The 22261-nt window shown below is 47.0% G+C and overlaps 1 long non-coding RNA gene across 1 annotated transcript; it reads right to left on the bottom strand.

Annotated features, from left to right (window-relative positions):
• Positions 1–23: 23 nt before the first annotated feature.
• Positions 24–20645, bottom strand: LOC307220279. Its single transcript, XR_013840813.1, has 3 exons — positions 20538–20645; positions 8223–8307; positions 24–86 (listed from the first exon to the last, which is right to left on the bottom strand). It is a non-coding gene; the product is annotated as an uncharacterized lncRNA (long non-coding RNA).
• Positions 20646–22261: the final 1616 nt, after the last annotated feature.

Raw genomic sequence — 22261 nt, 5'->3', positions numbered from 1 at the left:
TACAGGATGTCACCTCCAAGCTGCCTTCCACCAAAGGAATTGAATTATGGAGTTTGGCTGCACATACATTGATGAATCTAACCAACCTGCAAATGCAGATAAGAGTAAAATCACTTGATGGCTTAGTCCTCCTTAATGTATATTTACTCAGCCTTTATGTAATGTTTGCATTTTTTTTTACTTTTGCGCCACATATATCAATGACAAATGGAAAAATGGAAAAAGGAGTAATAATATAAAAGAAGCAAATGCTTCCTCCCTGCGCCCCAGCCCCCACCCACGCACAAAAGCGGAGCATTCCCAGAGACGGTATCTTTTCATTTGAATAAAGGGCGCATGCTAATGCTGAAAGGCCCTGATCTTCTACCAAGGAAAGTCAGCTTCAAGCAAACCATGCTTGAAGACATTTCAGGCTAGTTATAGCACAACAGTAATTGGCACCACCCAACCAAATATTTAATCTGTTAAATATTTAATCTGTTAAATTGTGGGTTGACATAGCAGACGACACAGCGATTTCTCCAAGTAGCTCTTTATTTTGTAAGCTGGAATAGAACTGACTGCAAACAGCTCAGCCGGCCTGCTTTTATAGGCAGCCGGCTGTCAACATTGTAGCAACAACAGCCCAGAGTTCCCGCCTAAAATAACTGACGTGGACCTGAGTGAAAACTATCTACAGACCTGAGTGAAAACTATATACAGTATCCCCCTGCTGGCCCAGGGTGAAACTTCACTACATAACACCCCTCCCCACCGAGATAAGGCGTTAGTTACAATCGTAATGGTTTCCTTATATACAGCACTACGCGTAATGGTTCAATTAGGCACAAAAGCATATCGGTTACATCTCCCATACTTAGACCAACAGTGATACATGTCCAACAACATAGTCCTTTAAATAAGTTGGGTGCTTGGGAACTCTGCCAGACCGCCGGGGACTGGTAGCCAAGTCCGGAGGGCCACACAGTTCTTGCTGAGGCTGTGGTGCGACCCTAGGTGGCGTTGGAACCAACTCCCCTGGATCCGCTGCTGTGGGTGGAGCCTCCACAAGTGGAGTGGTCTGAGTCTGTGGTAAGTCTGGCAGACCCTCTGAAGCGACTTGGTTTGGCTCCACGCTGGCAGTTTGCGAGGGAGGTGTAGGTGGGGCCTCGCCATCTGTACGTGTCTCTTCTGGAGCCGCAAGCGCAGTTGGGGGCACCTCGGTAGTGTCCAAGTCCCCAACCCTGCGCCTAAGCTGGTCTATGTGCCGTCGCCACAAGCGTCCGTCTTCGAGTGCCACCTGGTACGAGCGAGGTCCAGTGACTCCCACTACTGTGGCTGGCACCCAAGGAATGTCCCCCACATAGTTCCGGGCAAAGACCTGGTTTCCTGGGACAAATGACCGTGGCGCGTTGGCACAGCCTGGGGGTTCAGCCACGGCAAAGTCCGGGTGTAGCCGGTCGAGCGGTGACCTGAGGCGGCGGCCCATAAGCAGTTCAGCAGGACTCCGCCCTGTGGCCGCATGAGGGGTGATGAGTTGCACGAACAAGTATTCGGCGACCCGCTCATGCCAGTCTCCCTGGTCCAGGCGCGCCAGTGCCTCTTTTGCCGAGCGCACCATTCTTTCCGCTTGCCCGTTGCTGGATGGATGAAAGGGTGCCGTTAGGGCATGGCGGATGCCCAGTCCCAAAAGATACCGCTCAAACGTGCCTGACGTGAACTGCGGTCCGTTGTCAGAGACAAGGACATCAGGACACCCATGCATTGCAAACAGGCCTCGCAGCACCCGGATGACAGCTTCGGTAGTGGTGGAGGGCATCAGGGCGACCTCCAGCCATTTGGAATAGGCGTCCACCACTACCATAAAGGTCCGGCCGTGAAAGGGGCCAGCCAGATCGATGTGCACCCTCGACCAGGGTGTCTTTGGCGTCTCCCAGGTGTGTCCCTTAGCTGCCGGTGGTGCAGGCCTCGACTCTTGGCACGCTTGACAGGCGGACACCCAGGCAGTGATGGCATCGTCCATATTAGGCCACCAGACGTAACACCGAGCCAACGCCTTCATTTTGACAATTCCCAGGTGGCCAACGTGCAGAGCCTTCAGAACGCGCTGATGGAGTCCCTGGGGAATCACGACGCGGTCTCCCCACAGCAGACAGCCGCAATGAGCTGAGAGTTCATATTGTCTGGTTGCGAAGGGCTGGAACTCCGATGCAAAAGGCCCTTGTGGCCACCCCCTCCACACCCAGTTGAGCACCCGGCTGATGGTGCGATCCTGGGCAGACGCGGAGGCCACAGTGGCAGCCGATACAGGCGCTGCCGGAAGATCCTCAATCAGAAGGAGCGATGAAGCTGGAGCCGGGTCTTCCACAAATGCTGGAAGAGGGCAACGGCTGAGGGCGTCGGCATGGCCCATCGATTTCCCCGGGCGATGGATGAGCCGGTAGTGGTAGGCAGCCAGGAAAACAGTCCATCGCAGCATGCGTGGCGAGAGGACCGGTGGAGTTGGACGATCACCGGCGAGGAGGCCCAGGAGTGGCTTGTGGTCAGTGATGAGGTCAAAAGTCCTGCCATAGAGGTATTCATGGAACCTCTTCACTCCAGCCACAAGTGCCAGTGCCTCCTTGTCGAGCGGGCTGTAATTCCGTTCCGTCGGAGATAGCGTCCTGGAAAAGTAGGCGAGCGGCGCTTCTCTTCCGTCTGGAAAACGGTGACTAAGGACAGCACCGATGCCAAAAGGTGAGGCGTCGCAGGCAAGGACCAGCGGCCTGGATTCACTGTACTGTACCAGCACACTGTCTGATGAAAGGAGAGCCTTGACCGCGTTGAAGGCCGCCGTCTCCCGATGACCCCAGGCCCAAGGCGTCTTAGTGCTAAGGAGTCGGTGAAGAGGCTCAGCCACTGTGGCTTTGTGGGGCAGGAACATGTTTTAAAAGTTCAGCAGCCCCAGGAACGCCTGCAACTCCGTCTTGTTCTTTGGGGTGGGGGCCTGCTGGATAGCATGGATCTTGGATGTGGTCGGGTGAAGGCCGGAGGCATCGATAAGCTAGCCCAGGAACTCTACCTGTGGAACGGCGATCTGGCACTTCTCCCTCTTTACCTTGAGCCCGGCCTCTTGGAACCTGGTCAGCACGGCACAGAGGCACTCGAACAGCTGCTGGTGTGAGTCTGCTGACACCAAGACGTCATCAAAATATGGTACCACGCCCGGAAGCCCTTGCAGGAGACTCTCCATAAGGCTTTGGAAGATGCCAGGAGCCACACTCACCCCGAACTGCAACCGGCGGCAACGGAATGCCCCCCGGTGGGTGACGATCGTGTGGGCTTCAGCAGTGGCATCATCGACTGGCAGTTGTTGATAGGCTTGGGCAAGGTCCAGCTTAGCGAAGACCTTACCCTCACCCAGGGAATGCAGCAGGTGTTGGACAACAGGAACCGGATAAGCGTGCTGCTGAAGTGCCTTGTTGATCATGCACTTGTAGTCAGCACAGATTCTCACCGACCCATCTGGCTTGACAGGCGTGACGATGGTGCCGTCAAAAACCTCGGCAAAGTCTTTGACCAGACCCTCAGTCTCTGCGTTAGAGATGCAGTTGATGCCGGTGACTTCCAGGCCGAGGGCATCAAACCAGTCTAGCCCTAGGAGGCTTGGCCGCTGACCTTCGAACACCACCAACCGGAGCTGGCCCGAAAAATCCTTGAAGGCAATCCGGAACCGGCCAACGCCTACCACGGGAATGTCGTTTCCCTGGTAGTCTCTCAGGTGTACGCGGTGAGAGTCGAGTTGCCTTTTGGACACTCTGGGTACCAGTCTTTTGATGGTGCTCCATGACACGATGGACAGGGCAGACCCGGTGTCGATCTCCATGTCACATGGAGCTCCTTCAATGAGCACCGTGACGTTCAGCTTGCGTCGCGTAGGCGAGCCGGTTTGGCCAATCGTGGTTCCAGACGGGCAGCGGCAGTTGGTGAGAGCGAAACAACTTTCCTTGGCAGACTGGAGTGAAGACTTGGACTTGCGAGTCGATGAAGGGGGGGTGTCAGACGGAGCCGATCGGCAGACCTTAGCGATGTGGCCCCTTCTGGAACACTTCCTACAGATGGCGTCTCTGAATCGACACTTGGCACGGGAATGGTTGCCTCCGCAGCCGGCACATTCCGGTTGGCCCTTGGACTTCTGTTGGAACTTCCTGCGCTCCCGCTTTGTCTGGTGCACGTCATCGTCTTCACTGGAGGATGCCTCATCACTGCTGGCCTCTTCATGATGCACCGAAACTGGCTCCCTAGCAAGACGCGAGCTGCTGGACTTGCGGATCTCCTGGGCGGAGCGTTCAGCAGCTTCTGAGGCCACAGCCTCCTCAATGGCTTTCTGTAGTGTGAGGTCTGGCTTGGCAGATGGATGTTCCGAACCCCGCAGACGATTCGATCCATCAGGGCATCATCTAAGTCTCGGAACTCACAGTGCATTGCAGCCTGTCGCAGGGCGGTGGTGTAGTTGTTGATTGACTCCCCCTCTGCCTGGTTCCGGTGGTAGAACGCATGGCGGGCAGCAATCTTGGACGGCTTTGGTGCGTAGTGGTTGCGGAGCTTCTCTTGGATCGTGTCCCATGGTGTTGCCTGGACTGCTTCAGGCGCAACCAATGCTCGGGCCGTCTCAAACACCTCAGGCCCACAGAGGCTGAGGAATAGGCCCCGCTTCCGATCCTTTGATACTGCTGTCAGCTCGTTGGCTTGGAGGTAGCAGTCGAACCGAGCGAGGTAGGAGTCCCACGATTCAGAGGCTGGCGCAAACGGCAGTAGAGGCACAAGTGAAGCCATGATTCCGATGCCGGCGTGAAGGGCGATGGATGGAACACAGTGCTCTTAGCCAGAACAGTAGCAACAACAGCCCAGAGTTCCCGCCTAAAATAACTGACGTGGACCTGAGTGAAAACTATCTACAGACCTGAGTGAAAACTATATACAGTATCCCCCTGCTGGCCCAGGGTGAAACTTCACTACATAACATAATCACTGATGACCCATTGATTTCAAAGAAGAAATCAAGGCTGAAATCCAATGTATGCTTAAGTTTCAGTACAGTAAGCCTGCAGCTAACATGCATTTAACTTGTGTGCGTTCAGCTTTATGTGCTTGGCAAAAATAAAAAAATAAAAGGCGGAAGAGAGGGGACAGGTGTCTGGGGGGAAAGTATTTGGTAATCCCACCTGCCATTGCACCTCATGTGTTTTGATTGTTCGAAATTTTGGCTTTAGGCGCAATCCCCATAACATAACCCCCAGGTAAGTTGTAGGCTTACTGTAAGCTCAACTGAGAGCAGAGAGCTTTACAGTGGCGTAGCGTGGGGGGTGCAGGAGGGGCCGGTCGCACCGGGTGCAACATCTGGGGGTTAGGGTTAGGGGGCACAAATCCACGGGTTAGGGGGCACAAATCCATGGGTTAGGAGGCGCAAATTACTTGCCTTGCCCCGGGTGCTGACAACCCACGCTACGCCACTGGAGCTTTAGCCTGCAGGCTTTCTTCTCTAGCAGGTTAGGGATCAGTTTGGATCAATACCGTGGTGTGCGGCAAAGGGTTGCACCAAGAGGCCTGTTGGTTTCAATGGGAGGAATGAGCACATCCCTCTCTCTCTTGCAGACACATCTCTTTGGGCTTCCAAAGACCCAACTGTCCAAGACATAGCTGTCAACTTTCAGATTTGAAAATAAGGGATCAGCAGCCAAAATAAGGGATCAGCAGCCTCACCTCTCCCAGGCACTCCTGTCTTCCACTGCCTTCCGCAGTTGGGTCAAACTCATGCTGGTAGCTTCGAGAACACTATCCAACCATCTCGTCCTCATGGTTCAAGGTTACTAGTGAGCAAAGTTACCCAGTCAGGATTTGAATCTTGGGCCTAAGTTTTGGGGTTAAGTTTCTATTTAGCAGTCCATTAATACTGACAAACCATATCTCCCATTCATCTCTCAGATCCCCTTGCAAATCTAAAGTACTGACCTCACCACATCCTGCGGTAAAAAAATTCCCCAAATTAATTACACATTGTGTGAAGGTAAGTGTGTGAAGCTACAATATTCCTACTATCAGCTTAAGTGACACATTCACACTCTCTCTCACTCACACACACAGTAGAGCCCCTCCGAGCCAAAGGCAGAAAGCCCAGCCAGCAGCCAAACTGTTATGTACTGAGTTGAATAGGATCCAAAATGCAACAGTCTGATTGGTCCTAGAACAATAGGATCCAAAATGCAGCAGTCTGATTGGTCCTAGAACAATGCAGCAGTATGATTGGTCCGCAGGAGCCACCCAATCCAGCTCCAGATGGAAGTGAATCCACAACCTGATTGGCCTACAGGAGAATCCCGGAATTAAACAATCACGTGCAGCCCATTGTGTAAATAATGTATATAAAGCAGATACTGTGGGGGAACTTCCATTCCTCCTCACCACTATGAGCTGAATAAAGAGCATGAAATCCACTCTTGACTCTGAGTATATTTCACAAACGAAGCCTCAAGCAGTGGTTCCCACAGTGCAGCAACCCGGCAAAGGGATACAGCAGCAAGGAAAACCACACCATCACCTCTCCGCTGGGAAGCACTGAAGCAAAGGCGAGTCCCCAGGCAACGCGGCCGATTTGATCGGCATAAGGCATGCAAACTCCGGGAAATTTACGGGATATCAACAATCCGGGATAGCAGCGGGAAACGGCACTGGAATAAGGGAGTTTCCCGCCAAATAAGGGAAGGTTGACAGTTATGGAGAGTGTACAGCTTCACAAAAGCCTGCCTCAGTTTACACTCTTTTAAACGTTCAGTTGAATTTTTGAAACTGTGTTGAAACTACAGTACAGTGGTACCTCAGGTTAAGAACTTAATTCGTTCCGGAGGTCTGTTCTTAACCTGAAACTGTTCTTAACCTGAAGCACCACTTTAGCTAATGGGGCCTCCTGCTGCCACTGCACCACCGCCGTGCAATTTCTGTTCCCATCCTGAAGCAAAGTTCTTAACCTGAGGTACTATTTCTGGGTTAGTGGAGTCTGTAACCTGAAGCGTCTGTAACCCGAGGTACTACTGTACTGCATTGCCTCCCCATTTGTCTTAAAATGCTGGTGATGGCCTTTCCTGCTGTATATGTTTTAGGACCAGAATAGCCTCAGGACTTCCTTCTCCCATCTAATCCCCTTCTTTGACGGCCTCTCCCTTTCTCTATGGGAGAGCGGAGGCTCTTTGCTCATACAAGCTGTTACAGTCTTCTTACTGATTTTTATGCATACATTTTGCGCTGCGTGAAAATTTAAAATCTGCAGGGTTTCTCCCCCTCCCCCACCCCATATTTCTGTGTTTTTTACTGTAGTATGGCACCATTGCTTTTATTACTGTTTGCAACTTGTTTTATTGCTCACAGGTTTTCTAAGCCACCTGTTATGTTTTGGTGGGGAAACAGTCGATAGATCCCTTCAATAAACGAGTTGCACAATTCTGCTTACTGCATTTGCCATGCTAAGCATGTCACCACTGCAAACAAATCCAGTTCTCATAAACTGTGTTTCAACTGACATTGTGTATTCTGCCATTTGTATTATAATGTACATTGTGGGATGCTGGTGGTGCTGTGGTCTAAACCACTGAGCCTCTTGGGCTTGCCGATCAGAAGGTTAGCAGTTCGAATCCCTGTGATGGGGTGAGCTCCCATTGCTCTGTTCCAGCTCCTGCCAGCCTAGCAGTTCGAAAGCATGCCAGCGCAAGTAGATAAATAGGTACTGCTGCGGCGGGAAGGTAAACGGCCTTTCCATGCACTCTGGCTTCTGTCACGGTTGCACCAGAAGCGGTTTAGTCATGCTAGCCACATGACCTGGAAAGCTGTCTGTGGACCAATGCCGGCTCCCTTGGCCTGAAAGCGAGATGAGCGCCGCAACCCCATAGTCGCCTTTGACTGGACTTAACTGTCCAGGAGTCCTTTACCTTTTAACTTAATGTACACTGTAAGTGTTTGGTGTGGGAAGTCTTCTGTTTGGTCCAGTGAAAGTTGGTTCAACTTTCACTGGAGGAACTTAACTGATAGTTGAGGAGGGGTTTTATGCACAACTCTGATTGGTGGCTGCAGGTTTAGAATTCTTAGACACTGTGATTGACTGATGGGGGCTGGTCAGTCAGCATCAGCATGCATTGGTTGGTGTTTGTGCTATAGAGCCAGAAGAAGACGACCATGGGAGAAAAGGATTGTGGAAGAAGAAAGAAGATGCTCACTGAGAGGAAATGCTTCAGAGTGGCTTGTTGACTGAGGTATTCCTAGCTCAGGCTGAAGAGTCAAGGAGAGAACCAGTCTACATCACTGAGGAGGAAAAAGTGAGAGGTGGTTTGCATAATGCTAGGCTCTGGCACCCGGTAGGAGGAAGATTCCAGGACAGGACATCAAACAGAGACCTTCAATAAGTCAACAGGGGCTGAAACAGAGGCTTCAAAAGAAGATTGGGAAAAAAATTAAAGTCTGTCTACAGAAACATTGTAAAATTAAGGAATGTTAGAAGGTTGTTGGAATGAAGTAATGTGGTTTTAGCAGAAATGATATAAGGATTAGGTTAAAATTGACTTCTTAATTTGTGAAAGACGTGAATAACAGTATATCAAGATAAATTATTAGGATAAAAACAAAGTTGGAAAGGATTTGCTGAAACATCTAATTGAACTAGAATACAAAAAAGGGAGGTGTGAGGAAGTCAAGGAAATAAGCTGATGAAAAATAAGTTATGGGAAGGTTTGTTTTGTTTTTTGTTCGCATTTTTATGTGTTGTTGTTTTTTTTCTCTCTCTATTTTTTGTCTGTTTGTATCAATTGTGATGTATTGCTTTGTTTTTTCATGCCTAATTTAGTGTTTTCTTTTTGTAACCTCTAAAACTGGAATAAATATTATTAAAAAAAGAAAGAAAGAAACAGAGGCTTCAACAAAAGTCCCTGGTTATAGTGTTGGTGAGGCTTAACTGGAGTCAATACAAGGCCAGTGTGCACAAATTAATCTTGTAATAAATAAATATATTTGATAAATGTAGTAATGACATCTGCCCAGCTTTGGACCATGTCTGTATTCCACAGTTACCAGAGTTATTGGTAAGTTAAGGATGCAAAGGATATGGCGGCCGTGATATGGGTTTAGGAAAACCATTGGAGTGGAAGTTAAGTTTCGTTAATATGAGAAGTAAGGAAATACCTAATTCCCTCCCTCTGAAAAGTGTTATGAGATCAGCCCTAGTCTTCCTTCCAACCTTGGGGGCACTTTGTATTCATTCCCCCCTCTAGCCCACTGTGCTCTCTAGCAAGAAAGGTTTAGTAGGGTTTTGCTCTAATTCAGAAATCTACAGAATAATTCAGCTAGAAATCACAGCAGGATAGAAAACAAAGAATATCAGTAGTGCCATAGGCTCGAAGGTATCATCCAAATGCCAATTTCATGTCAGTTTCATTACAGAGACAGTAGCAGGGCATCCGGTTTTCCTGAACCCATTCCATATAGGGAATTTTGACAAAAAAATTGACATGCTTCTAACTACTGAAATGTCATATTGCCATGGACTGATTTCGAGATTTGTGTCATGAGGAAAGAAAATCAGAAGCAGCTATAGCCACTCACAGGTTTCCTTCTGCCACATACATGGATTAGGAAAGGTGTCAATGATATTGGAATTAATCAGAAGTGTGGATTTGTGTCATACTTGTCATGTCTGAGTTTTGCTCTACAAATGATACTTTTAGAACAAGCAGAGAAAGCAGCAGAGACAGGCTGGCAAAATCAGTGTAGAGTTTAGTACAGGAATAGAGACAATTATTAATCAGCTATGGTTTGGCCACAAGGGATGGGGAACCTCTGATCCTCCAGATGTTACAAGACTACATCTTTCACCATGCCTGCCCATTCACCATGCTGGCTGAGGCTGATGGAAATTGTGGTCAGCGCCACAGATGGAGCGCCACAGGTTCCCCATCCCTAGTCTAGGGTAAGGGATCAATGGATCTGAGGTTGGGACTGGATTCACAAATTAATGATTTGCGTTTAAGTGGTAGAAAACCACAAGGTGCAAAAGAGAAACATTACAGTGATGCAAAGTCTTTGTCCACACTTTGCATTTGGAAACCAACAAGGTGATCTCAGATATAGAGAAGGGAAGTATAATAGGAGTAAGATTAATGGGCATAGAATATTTTGGGGGAGAAGGAATGGCATAAGAGATGCTTCTTAGGAAATGGCGACTGGGGAAACTTGCTGCTGGATGGAGGCATTGAGCAGACATTGCTGGACTCGGTCTCCCATCTGCCTCATCCACCATGGCCAATGATCAGGAATGATGGGAGTGATTGTGCGACATCAGCTGGAGTGTCATAGGTTTCAGTTAGACAAAGTCCCCCATGATATTCTTGCCGAGAAGTTGGTAAATGTGGGCTGGATGAGGTAAATGTGGACTTGTAGCAGGTTGACTGACTGAGCCCATAGACTGAGCCTCACTAATGGTTCTTGATCAGGGGTAGGCAACCTAAGGCCGGATGCGGCCCAATCACCTTCTCAATCCGGCCCGCGGACGGTGCAGGAATCAGCGTGTTTTTACATGAGTAGAATGTGTCCTTTTATTTAAAATGCATCTCTGGGTTATTTGTGGGGCATAGGAATTTGTTCATTTTTTCCCCCTTCAAAATATAGTCTGGCCCACCACATGGTCTGCAGGACGGTGGACCGGCCCATGGCTGAAAAAGTTTGCTGACCCTATTCTTGATCATCCTGGAAAAAAAGTGACCAGTAAGGTGTTGCAGACTTCTGTCCTGGGATCATTGTTAGTCAACATCTTTATAAACAACGTGGGCAAAGGAATTGAGGGGATGTTCATCAAATCTGCAGATGACACCAAACTGGGAGGGGTAGCCAATGCTGCAAAAGACCAAGTTGGGATTCAAAGTGACCATAACAGATTGGAGAACTGGGCCAAAAGTAACAAAATGAATTTCAGTATGGACAAATGTAAGGATCTGCACTTACGCGGGAAGAACCAGCTGCACAAATATAAGATGGGGGACACCTGGATTGCCCGTTGTACGTGTGAAAAGGATCTACGGCAGGCATAGGCAAAGTCGGCCCTCCAGATGTTTTGAGACTACAACTCCCACCATCCCTAGCTAACAGGACCAGTGGTCATGGATGATGGGAATTGTAGTCTCAAAACATCTGGAGGGCCGAGTTTGCCTATGCCTGATCTACTGGGTCTTAGTAGACCACAAGCTTAACATGAATCAACAGTGTGACGCGCTGACAAAGAAAAAGGGAAGCTAATGCTGTTCTAGGCTGCATCAACAGACGTCTATCGTCCAGCTCAAGGGAAGTAATAGTCCCACTCTATTCTGCCTTGGTCAAACCACACTTAGAGTACTGTGTCCAGTCCTGAGCACCACAATATAAGAAGGATAGTAATAAGCTGGCATGTGTACAGAGGAGGGCGACCAAGATGATAAAGGGTGTGGAAACCAAGCCTTATGAGGAATGGTTGAGGGACTTGGGTATGTTTAGCCTGGATAAGAGGATGATTGATAGCCATATTCAAATATTTAAAGGGCTGTCACAAGGAAGATGGAACAAGCTTGTTGTCTCCTGCTCCAGAGGGTAGGACTCAAACCAGTGGATTCTAGTTACAAGAAAGGAGATTCCGACTAAACATCAGGAAAAACTTTCTCAGTAAGAGCTGTTCAACAGTGGAATGGACTCCTCAGAACGTGATAACTTTCTTCCCATGGAGGTTTTTAAGCAGAGGATGGATGGCCATCTGCCATGGATGCTTTAGTTGAGATTTCTGCATTACAGGGGGTTGGACTAGATGACCCTCAGGACCCCTTCCAACTCTACGATTCTGATAGTTTTCCCCAGTCCTGCTCTAGAGAAATAGTATCCTCAGCTATTTCACATCCACCTATTTACTTTCTATCACTCTACCTTCTCTTTGTTTCAATACTGAACTGAGGGGTTATCTTTGTGATATTTGTTATCACATATTCTATAGATCCATGTCTAAATGGAATAAATGCTTGAGAAGGGAACATGCCCAGTGAAAGAACTGAGCAAATATTCATTTATTTAATTGGATATAGTGATCAGGTTTGATTATCTGCTTCTAATCCCCATATTTGATTGTTACATTCCTGGTTAGTCACATTAAGATCCCAAGTCCACTGTGTTTATCTGCAGGGTGAAGGGTTAATTTTTTATTTTTATTTTTTTAAAAAAAATCATTTCTCATAGATACTTAGCCTGTAAAATGATGTACAGATTCCTGCAGATCTCTTTGCTCAGGCCCAGGCACTCATTTATGAATCCTTTTTCACTTTCTTGCTATAGGGTACACAATCACTTCTTGTTCAGCATCTGATTATCTTAATCCATGGGTAGGCAAACTAAGGCCCGGGGGCTGGATCCGGCCCAATCGGCTTCTAAATCCAGCCCGCAGATGGTCCAGGAATCAGCATGTTTTTACATGAGTAGAATCTATCCTTTTATTTAAAATGCATCTCTGGGTTATTTGTGGGGCCTGCCTGGTGTTTTTATATGAGAAGAATGTGTGCTTTTATTTAAAATGCATCTCTGGGTTATTTCGTTCATTATTATTTTTTTCAAAATATAGTCCAGCCCCCCCACAAGGTCTGAGGGACAGTGGACCGGCCCCCTGCTGGAAAAGTTTGCTGCCCCTGTATAATCCATTGACAGCCATTAGTACAGAAGGTGTTTTTAGAAGGAATAGATCAATTCATGGTGGATGAGCTATCAGTAGGTAATAGTCATGCTAGCTAAAAATGACATTTTAGGGTACAGAGGTAGTATACAGTGGTACCTTGGGTTAAGTACTTAATTCGTTCCGGAGGTCTGTTCTTAACCTGAAACTGTTCTTAACCTGAAGCACCACTTTAGCTAATGGGGCCTCCCACTGCTGCTGCGCCGCCGGAGCACAATTTCTGTTCTCATCCTGAAGCAAAGTTCTTAACCCGAGGTAATATTTCTGGGTTAGCAGAGTCTGTAACCTGAAGCGTATGTAACCTGAAGCGTATGTAACCCGAGGTACCACTGTATTTTTAATTACAAAATGTTGGAAACAAATAATTGAATGTGACCCCTTCAGTGAACATCTGACTGGGACACAGGGTTCTAGGTGAGACGTGGGATTCTAGGTGGACCTTTGGTTTGGCTCAGCAAGCCGGTTCTTACGTTCTTTACCAGCCAGATGTGAATTATAAAATTGGATTCTGGTTCAGCTGGAATAAGGTTATTGATTTTTTTCATACACAAAGAGGAAATCAGAACACTCAGCCATAAAAATTTGACCAACTATGCAAGTTTTTATATGCAGAATTCATCATACGAAAGGCTGGGCTGGATGAATCCCTAGCCGGAATTAAGATTGCCGGAAGAAATATCAACAACCTCAGATATGCAGATGACACAACCTTGATGGCAGAAAGTGAGGAGGAATTAAAGAACCTTTTATTGAGGGTGAAAGAGGAGAGTGCAAAATATGGTCTGAAGCTCAACATCAAAAAAACGAAGATCATGGCTACTGGTCCCATCACCTCCTGGCAAATAGAAGGGGAAGAAATGGAGGCAGTGAGAGATTTTGCTTTCTTGGGCTCCATGATCACTGCAGATGGTGACAGCAGCCACGAAATTAAAAGACGCCTGCTTCTTGGGAGAAGGGCAATGACAGGCCTAGACAGCATCTTGAGAAGTAGAGACATCACCTTGCCAACAAAGGTCCGTATAGTTAAAGCTATGGTTTTCCCAGTAGTGATGTATGGAAGTGAGAGCTGGACCATAAAGAAGGCTGATCGCCGAAGAATTGATGCTTTTGAATTATGGTGCTGGAGGAGACTCTTGAGAGTCCCATGGACTGCAAGAAGATCAAACCTCTCCATTCTGAAGGAAATCAGCCCTGAGTGCTCACTGGAAGGCCAGATTGTGAAGCTGAGGCTCCAGTACTTTGGCCACCTCATGAGAAGAGAAGACTCCCTGGAGAAGACCCTGATGTTGGGAAAGATGGAGGGCACAAGGAGAAGGGGGCGACAGAGGACGAGATGGTTGGATAGTGTTTTCGAGGTTACCAGCATGAGTCTGACCAAGCTGCGGGGGGCAGTGGAGGACAGAGGTGCCTGGCGTGCTCTGGTCCATGGGGTCACGAAGAGTCGGACACGACTAAACGACTAAACAACAACAACAACATGCAAGTTTATAATTTGATGTGTCTTACACATTTTGGGGGGATGAAATCCATCATTATTCTCATGTACCTTATTCAGCAGTTTACCTTTCTGAATGATCAACCTATGTGTTTTTGTCCAGCTCATTGCAAATTGTCGCTCCATGTTATTTAGATATTTTCTAGATTTACTGCAAGTTGCAAACAAATCATTTCTCATTTTACTATTATAATCACTCAATTCTCCATCCCTTGGCTGTGGTGTCTCTGTAATTAAAGTGTGGGGCTTTCTACGGGATGCATCGCACCAAGTGAAAAATGTTAGCTATTTCCACACTTCAGAGACCCAGCTGCTCGGAGCATTAAAATTTTACTTAAAACATAAATTTATTGCGTTGCGATTACCATGGATTATGTTGTTATAAATGAACTGCACTGTAAATTGCTGTTTTTAATTAAAATACAGGTTATTAGGAAAGGCAAGGGAATAAAGTGGGGAGAAGTTATGTTTCATGTAATTGCCTCCATACACAACAATACCTGCAGAGGTAGCAAAAGACCCATTTAGAGTCCAAAAGCCTCTTAAGACTGCAGAGTACAAGCTTCCATTTCGAAGGCTGTATGCAGACTGAATGCAGATCAATGTCCTGATACCACCGCAACCTATTCACTCAGCGAAAGTAATATGGGAACGACTCTGGACCCATCTCTTCACAGCCAGGACTATCTCTCAGGAACCATAGTTCTCCCACAGTATATTCATATTCTGCCTTTTCTCTTCCAGCCTTTACACTTAACGTTTTTATTTTCCCCTTATTTCAGAGGCAGTGCGGCATAGCTTTTTTGTTGACTGTGGACGCCAACGTGCTTCAAATGGGGGTTCATGGAATGGCCAGGAACTCCCTTCTGTTCCTCTACTTACTGTTCTGGTGGGCGTGGAAGAAACTCCTGCCCAACCACAGCAACACTTGCACCCAGAAGTTCTCCATTGGTTTCTGTAGGCAGTTGTCACTTCCACGCCAGTCAGGGGGAAAGCACTATGGAATTGGCAGTGGAGCAGATTGTGTTTGGATCTGGGTCAGTTAAGCCTGCAGCTGAGCGCAGCTGAGCCATTGAATGTTGAAGGTGGCATTTGGCGAAAAGAGAGAAGTGGGGGGAAAGTAGCATGGGAGGTCTTCTTGAGCCCCATAATGATGTTGTTTAGTCGTTTAGTCGTGTCCGACTCTTTGTGACCCCATGGACCAGAGCGCGCCAGGCACTCCTGTCTTCCACTGCCTCCCGCAGTTTGGTCAAACTCATGCTGGTAGCTTCAAGAACACTGTCCAACCATCTCGTCCTCTGTCGTCCCCTTCTCCTTGTGCCCTCCATAATAGCTTATTATAATGTGCTTGGATGTGAGCATTTGAGTTGAGGAATCTGTGCCATGAGGTTAAATTTTGTTGGATGGATTCTGATGACAAGAGGATATTTTGTTTAGTAGTTATCCTTCCTCTTTCTCACTTGTGTGAGAATGTAAATATTTTTTCCAGCAGAGTTTGAAATCATTAGTGCACAGCTTACAGTATTGCTAGAAGCGATTAGGACAAGGTTGCATAGAACAATAATGGATGCTTTCGGAAGACTTGGATTATCTTCCCCCATTTTAGGTTTCCCTCTTAACAAAGAAATCACCCTCAGACTGCTTAGTAAGCAAGAAAATACAAGCTTTACTCACATCAAAAGTCTTGCCAGGATTCAGCTGATACACTGATGAAGGACATGCAGTCAATCATCCTTAAATGTTACAAATATCTATAGTCCTTTTCAAAATGGAGATTTCCCTCTGGAGGAGAGCAAAAATACATCTTCCCCCATTGCAGGTAGGAAAAAGAGCATGTAGTGACAGGATGAAATGAAGGAAGCTATCTGTAGTTGGTGGGATATTGAAGGAATTGCTCTTAATCCAGCTGGGTTGGATTAAGTTTTAAACAGGCTTTGAGTTACCTCCTTAGTCTCCATCCCCATCTGAAACAAAGTTTATGTATGCACACTGCACATGCTCATAGTCCCCTTTGCCTCTCATCACCCTCTGTTGCACCTCTCCCCTTAGCCCTGTCAAAATTCAGATTGCCTTGGGGCATATAACCTTTTATCCCTTTTCCTTTCCTTTCTTTTATGCCTCTTTAGAGCGTCCTGTACATTGTCTAAATAAGTAGTGGTCTCACGCATAAAGGTAAAGGGTAAAGGGGCCCCTGACCATTAGGTCCAGTTGTGGCCGACTCTGGGGTTGTGGCGCTCATCTCACTTTATTGGCCAAGGGAGCCGGTATACAGCTTCTGGGTCATGTGGCCGGCATTACTAAGTCGCTTCTGGCGAACCAGAGCAGTGCACGGAAACGCCGTTTATCTTCCCACCGGAGTGGTACCTATTTATCAACTTGCACTTTGACGTGCTTTCGAACTGCTAGGTTGGCAGGAGCAGGGACCAAACAACAGGAGCTTCACCCCGTCGCGGGGATTTGAACCGCCGACCTTCGGATCGGCAAGTCCTAGGCTCTGTGGTTTAACCCACAGTGCCACCCGCATCCCTCAGTCTCGGGCATAAAAACCAGCTAATCGGTTTTATAACTTGACACAAAATGCCAGCAATCCAAAGTTCTAAGCATACAAGAGTACGGCTCTGTAGCTTTTGAATATCCCTTGTATTGCTTTCAGTGTTTTTATTTAAAAAGCAAAACACCTGAGCTGTCATGGCTTAAATATCCTATCTATCCTTGGAAGATTCTGATCAGTGTGATTTTGAAAACATGAGCTGTGTCCCAGCATACCTTTCAACTAAAATCTGGTTAACATGGAGCAATGGGTTTCATCTCCCCATAAATTTTCTGAAGTCCTGGGAAGTCTCACTTTGGAATGGCTACATTCTTCCATGAAACCTGAAGATGGTCAAGACTGTCTCTTCTCTGGATAACTGTAGATCTGCTTTAATACCCACCTAATTGTTGCAAGGCTATGCTCAAAGCAACGATTGAGCTCTATGGCAGATACTAATAGGAGCAGCTCCATTCCATTTCTCAAGTCCATTTTAAATTAATAAGTGTTTCCCCTTCTGGGTTTTTTCCTTAATCCACAAAAGAGACCTCTCTGCATATTAATCTAATGTTAAATTGATGGATCAAATTATACCAAGCTCCGATTCCATTCTGCACGTACTCACTAGGATAGACCAAATCCCTTAGCAGGGATAAAGCGCAGAAAATGCATTTAGAGACACTGATAAGTCCAGGTCCATTATATTTCATTTTAAACAAAGGGGGACGGAAGGGAAGTCCCCTCTGAGATGCTCTATCAGCTATTAAACAGAAACGTTGCCTGCGGAGGGAGATTGATGATTAGCAGAGAGACCATCTCAGGATGATTCTCCCCGGGCAGACAAATACACAGTTCACAGGCAACCCCATACACTTCTCTGGTTTTGTGGCTCTTCCACCACAATCAGTTCACAAGTGCAGAATTCCAGGGCTGGTCTTTGGTGCCAGTGAAGTATCAGGCTGTTGTTGTTTAGTCGTTTAGTCGTGCCCAACTCTTCATGACCCCATGGACCAGAGCACGCCAGGCACTCCTGTCTTCCACTGCCTCCCGCAGTTCGGTCAAACTCATGTTAGTAGCTTCGAGAACACTGTCCAGCCATCTTGTCCTCTGTCGTCCCCTTCTCCTTGTGCCTTCCATCTTCCTCAACATCAGGGTATTTTCCAGGGAGTCCTCTCTTCTCATGAGGTGGCCAAAGTATTGGAGCCTCAGCTTCATGATCTGTCCTTCCAGTGAGCACTCAGGGCTGATTTCCTTCAGAATGGATCGGTTTGATCTTCTTGCAGTCCATGGGACTCTCAAGAGTCTCCTCCAGCACCATAATTCAAAAGCATCAATTCTTCGGCGATCAGCCCTCTTTATGGTCCAGCTCTCACTTCCATAAATCACTACTGGGAAAACCATAGCTTTAACTATACGGACCTTTGTTGGCAAGGTGATGTCTCTGCTTTTTAAGATGCTGTATATGCATCTAATTTTAAGAGGCTGTTTATGCATCTAATTCACCGATTGTGCATTTGCAAGGTTTACTAATATAATTAGGCTGATGCTGCAGTGAAGTCCAACTTTCAGATATAGCTCAGTGGGCAGGGTCCATGCTTTCAGGGCCAGCCCACCCATTAGACATAGTGAGGGGACCACTTCAGGCGGCAGGATCCACAGGGGCAGCAGATCCCAATGTAGATTTTTATTCCCCCCTTTGTTCCTGATATAGATCTTCACTCCCCTCCTCCTTCTTCCTGGGGGGGGGGTGTTGCCGTGTTGTGATTTTGCCCCAGGTGCCAAAATTCAATCCCTGGCATATTCAGTTAAAATGATCTTAGGTAACAGGCTTGTGTCTCGAGACCTTACTCAGTAGACAGAACAGAGGTAGATGGGCCAACTTCTTATGTTCGTGGGAAGACAGGTGCAGCTATTGCAGGATTGGTCCAGTGGATGGTCTGGGAATGCCTAATATATTTGCATTGTTGCAGCAAATCATATGTGTTAAGTTGTGGGTGAACATATCAGACAACACAGCAATTCTTCAGACAGCCAACCTGCTTATATAGAGCTCAACTACAAAGCAACAGTAACAACTTTCTGTAACTGTCCAATCACTGAATGTCAATTTCAATTCCTTATTTGGATATGCGGACCTGAGTGAAAACTATCTACAGTATCCCCCTGCTGGCCCAGGGTGAGAACTTCAGTATATAACAATACAGTGGTACCTCGGGTTACATACGCTTCAGGTTACATATGCTTCATGTTACAGACTCGGCTAACCCAGAAATAGTACCTCAGGTTAAGAACTTTGCTTCAGGATGAGAACAGAAATTGTGCTCCGGCGGTGCAGCAGCAGCAGGAGGCCCCATTAGCTAAAGTGGTCTTCAGGTTAAGAACAGTTTCAGGTTAAGAACGGACCTCCGGAATGAATTAAGTCCTTAACCTGAGGTTCCACTGTATGTGCATCTGCCTATCCACGCTTTCAACTGGTGAAGCAAGAAACTGCAGCAGCAGAGCCCAGCACAGTCAGATTGAGCTAAGAGGAGAGATACCCCTGCCTCATTCAAGCCCCCTCTGGTGTCACTGAAAAATAATAATGGGTGTTTTAGAATATATAAAACTCATGGTTTTATTCTGATTTTGGTTGCTTTGAGCTGTTGGAACAGATGAGAGGAAATGCTTTAACTAAAAAAATAAAAATTGCTGTACTGAAAGGACCCACCAGTCTGTAGCTGATAGCTTTCCATGCCATTGCTTCCATTGACAGCCCAGCCTCTCAACCAATGTATACACTGCTCTTGCAAACTGAAGAGTGGCTTGTCTCTTTCTCCCTTGTATGCCGCCTATAGTCATCTGAAGTGCACACAAAAGGCTTTTCGGTTCTTTTTTTGAATCCTACATCAAGGTGAGTTAGGCTGCAATGACTTTCCTGGCCCAAGCTTTGTGGCAGAGCAGGGATTTGAACCTGGAGCTCCTCTGGTCAAATCCAACACTCTTTATTTGGGTTTGTTGTTGTTGTTTAGTCGTGTCCGACTCTTCGTGACCCCATGGACCAGAGAACGCCAGGCACTCCTGTCTTCCACTGCCTCCCGCAGTTTGGTCAAACTCATGCTGGTAGCTTCGAGAACACTGTCCAACCATCTTGTCCTCTGTCGTCCCCTTCTCCTTGTGTCCTCCATCTTTCTCAACATCAGGGTCTTTTCCAGGGAGTCTTCTCTTCTCATGAGGTGGCCAAAGTACTGGAGCCTCAGCTTCAGGATCTGTCCTCCAGTGAGCACTCAGGGCTGATTTCCTTAAGAATGGAGAGTTTTGATCTTCTTGCAGTCCATGGGACGCTCAAGAGTCTCCCCCAGCACCATAATTCAAAAGCATCCATTCTTCGGTGATCAGCCTTCTTTATGGTCCAGCTCTCACTTCCATAAATCACTACTGGGAAAACCATAGCTTTAACTATACGGACCTTTGTTGGCAAGGTGATGTCTCTGCTTTTTAAGATGCTGTCTAGGTTTACACACACACAAACACACACACACTACAAAAAAAAAAATCACTTGTGGGGGTTGGGGGAGAGAAAAGCCTTATGCAGAAGTGCATTCAAGGATGCTGATCTTGAAACCAGCTATTTCTTGAGGGGATACCCTAGGCATGCTACAGGAAGGTTATACTGTCAAATCTAATTAGATGTGCTTCTATAACCCATGGTATACGTTTCGTGGGTCTCTCAGGAACTTGCTGAGATATTCCACATCCTATTTTTTAAAATGTAAATAAAACATATAGGGCTGGCTCTTTACCTGATGTCAGCCAGCTGATAAGCAGCTGCTGGTGGTCTGCCCAACATGCCACAAAGATTAAAAGAATGAAAAATCCAGTAGTCTTTCTATGGCTGTAAACAGCACGATTTTTTTCCTTGGGAAAAGCAGGCAGTGAAAACAACATTTATAGGATTCGCTGAAATGCTTTAAAATGTCTTGAAATAACCCTGGAAGTTCATTCTCAACAACGGGAAGCATTAATATAAGCAAATCTATCACCACCACCCTGGAATGTTTCCAGAGGCTACAAAGGAACAACATTGATTGGGCGCTGCTGTTTTGGATCATACTCGTTGCTGCAGGACTTGAGAGATCTCCCAAGTTCATCTCAAAGAGCCCAGGGTTTAAGTGAGCCATTATATCCCCAAGCAGGACCTGACACTAACCACCAGAATTTGCTGGGGATGTAGCGCTGTGGGTTAAAGCCTCAGCGCCTAGGACTTGCCGATCGAAAGGTCGGCGGTTCGAATCCCTGCGGCGGGGTGCGCTCCCGCTGCTCGGTCCCAGCGCCTGCCAACCTAGCAGTTCGAAAGCACCTCCGGGTGCAAGTAGATAAATAGGGACCGCTTACCAGCAGGAAGGTAAACGGCGTTTCCGTGTGCGGCTCTGGCTCTGGCTCTGGCTCTGGCCAGAGCAGCGATGTCACGCTGGCCACGTGACCCGGAAGTGTCTCCGGACAGCGCTGGCCCCTGGCCTCTTAAGTGAGATGGGCGCACAACCCCAGAGTCTGTCAAGACTGGCCCGTACGGGCAGGGGTACCTTTACCTTTACCTTTAAATGGGTGGTGGTCTAACTTAGGCGTGTGCTTTCCACCTTCTTCGCCAGGTACTCCTCAGATGATAAATGGCCCAGTCTGAACCGGAAAAGGCATGAGCTGTTTCTCATAGTTTCAGAAGCTCATCCTGTAATTCCAGAGAGGCGTTTGACAGGATTTCCTTATTTATTTATTTATTTATTTATTTATTTATTTATTTATTTATTTAACTTGCTTGTAAAACAACAACAACAACAACCCACCTCCCAACAGAATTGTGGTGCCTTTCTATGATCAGGAGATGAGCTTAGGGGGCGATGCTGGACTTATACCTCCTCTTTTGAGGGGCAGGTAAAGGGGTGGTGAAGAATAGAAACCAAAAGTAACCCAGCAGAACAGAAACTGAAAGCGCTAAAAAGGTTCCCTTCAGAAACAAAACCTTAGTACAGTCATACTTCGGGTTACAGATGCTTCAGTTTGTGTTTTTTTCAGGTTGCAGACCTCCGAAACCCAGAAGTACCGGAATGGGTTACTTCCAGGTTTTGCCAGCCGCACATGCACAGAAGCGCTAAATCGCGCTTTGTGCATGCGCAGACACACCGAATCACAACCCGTGCGTGTGCAGACGCGCCGCTGCGAGTTGCGGACACTGCAGGTTGCAAACATGCATCCCGCACGGATCGTGTTCGCAACCCAAGCGCCTACTGTACTAGTGATTTGATTGGTTGAAGACTGAGACAAAGGCACAAAGCTTTTCTGTATAAGCATACCCTAAAACATTTCTCCAATGAAAATAGGGACAACATTGATGATGATGATGATGATGATGATGATGATCATGATGATGATATACCCCATCTGTCTGACTGTGTTGCCCCAGCCACTCTAGGCAGCTTCCAACTTATATAAAAACATAATAAAACATTAAACATTAAAAAAACTTTCCAAT

Source organism: Podarcis cretensis, assembly GCF_951804945.1.
Source record: "Podarcis cretensis genome assembly, chromosome: 7".
Classification (NCBI taxonomy): domain Eukaryota; kingdom Metazoa; phylum Chordata; class Lepidosauria; order Squamata; family Lacertidae; genus Podarcis; species Podarcis cretensis.
Note: the sequence above shows the minus strand (reverse complement) of the source record. Positions and strands in the feature narration are given on the sequence as shown.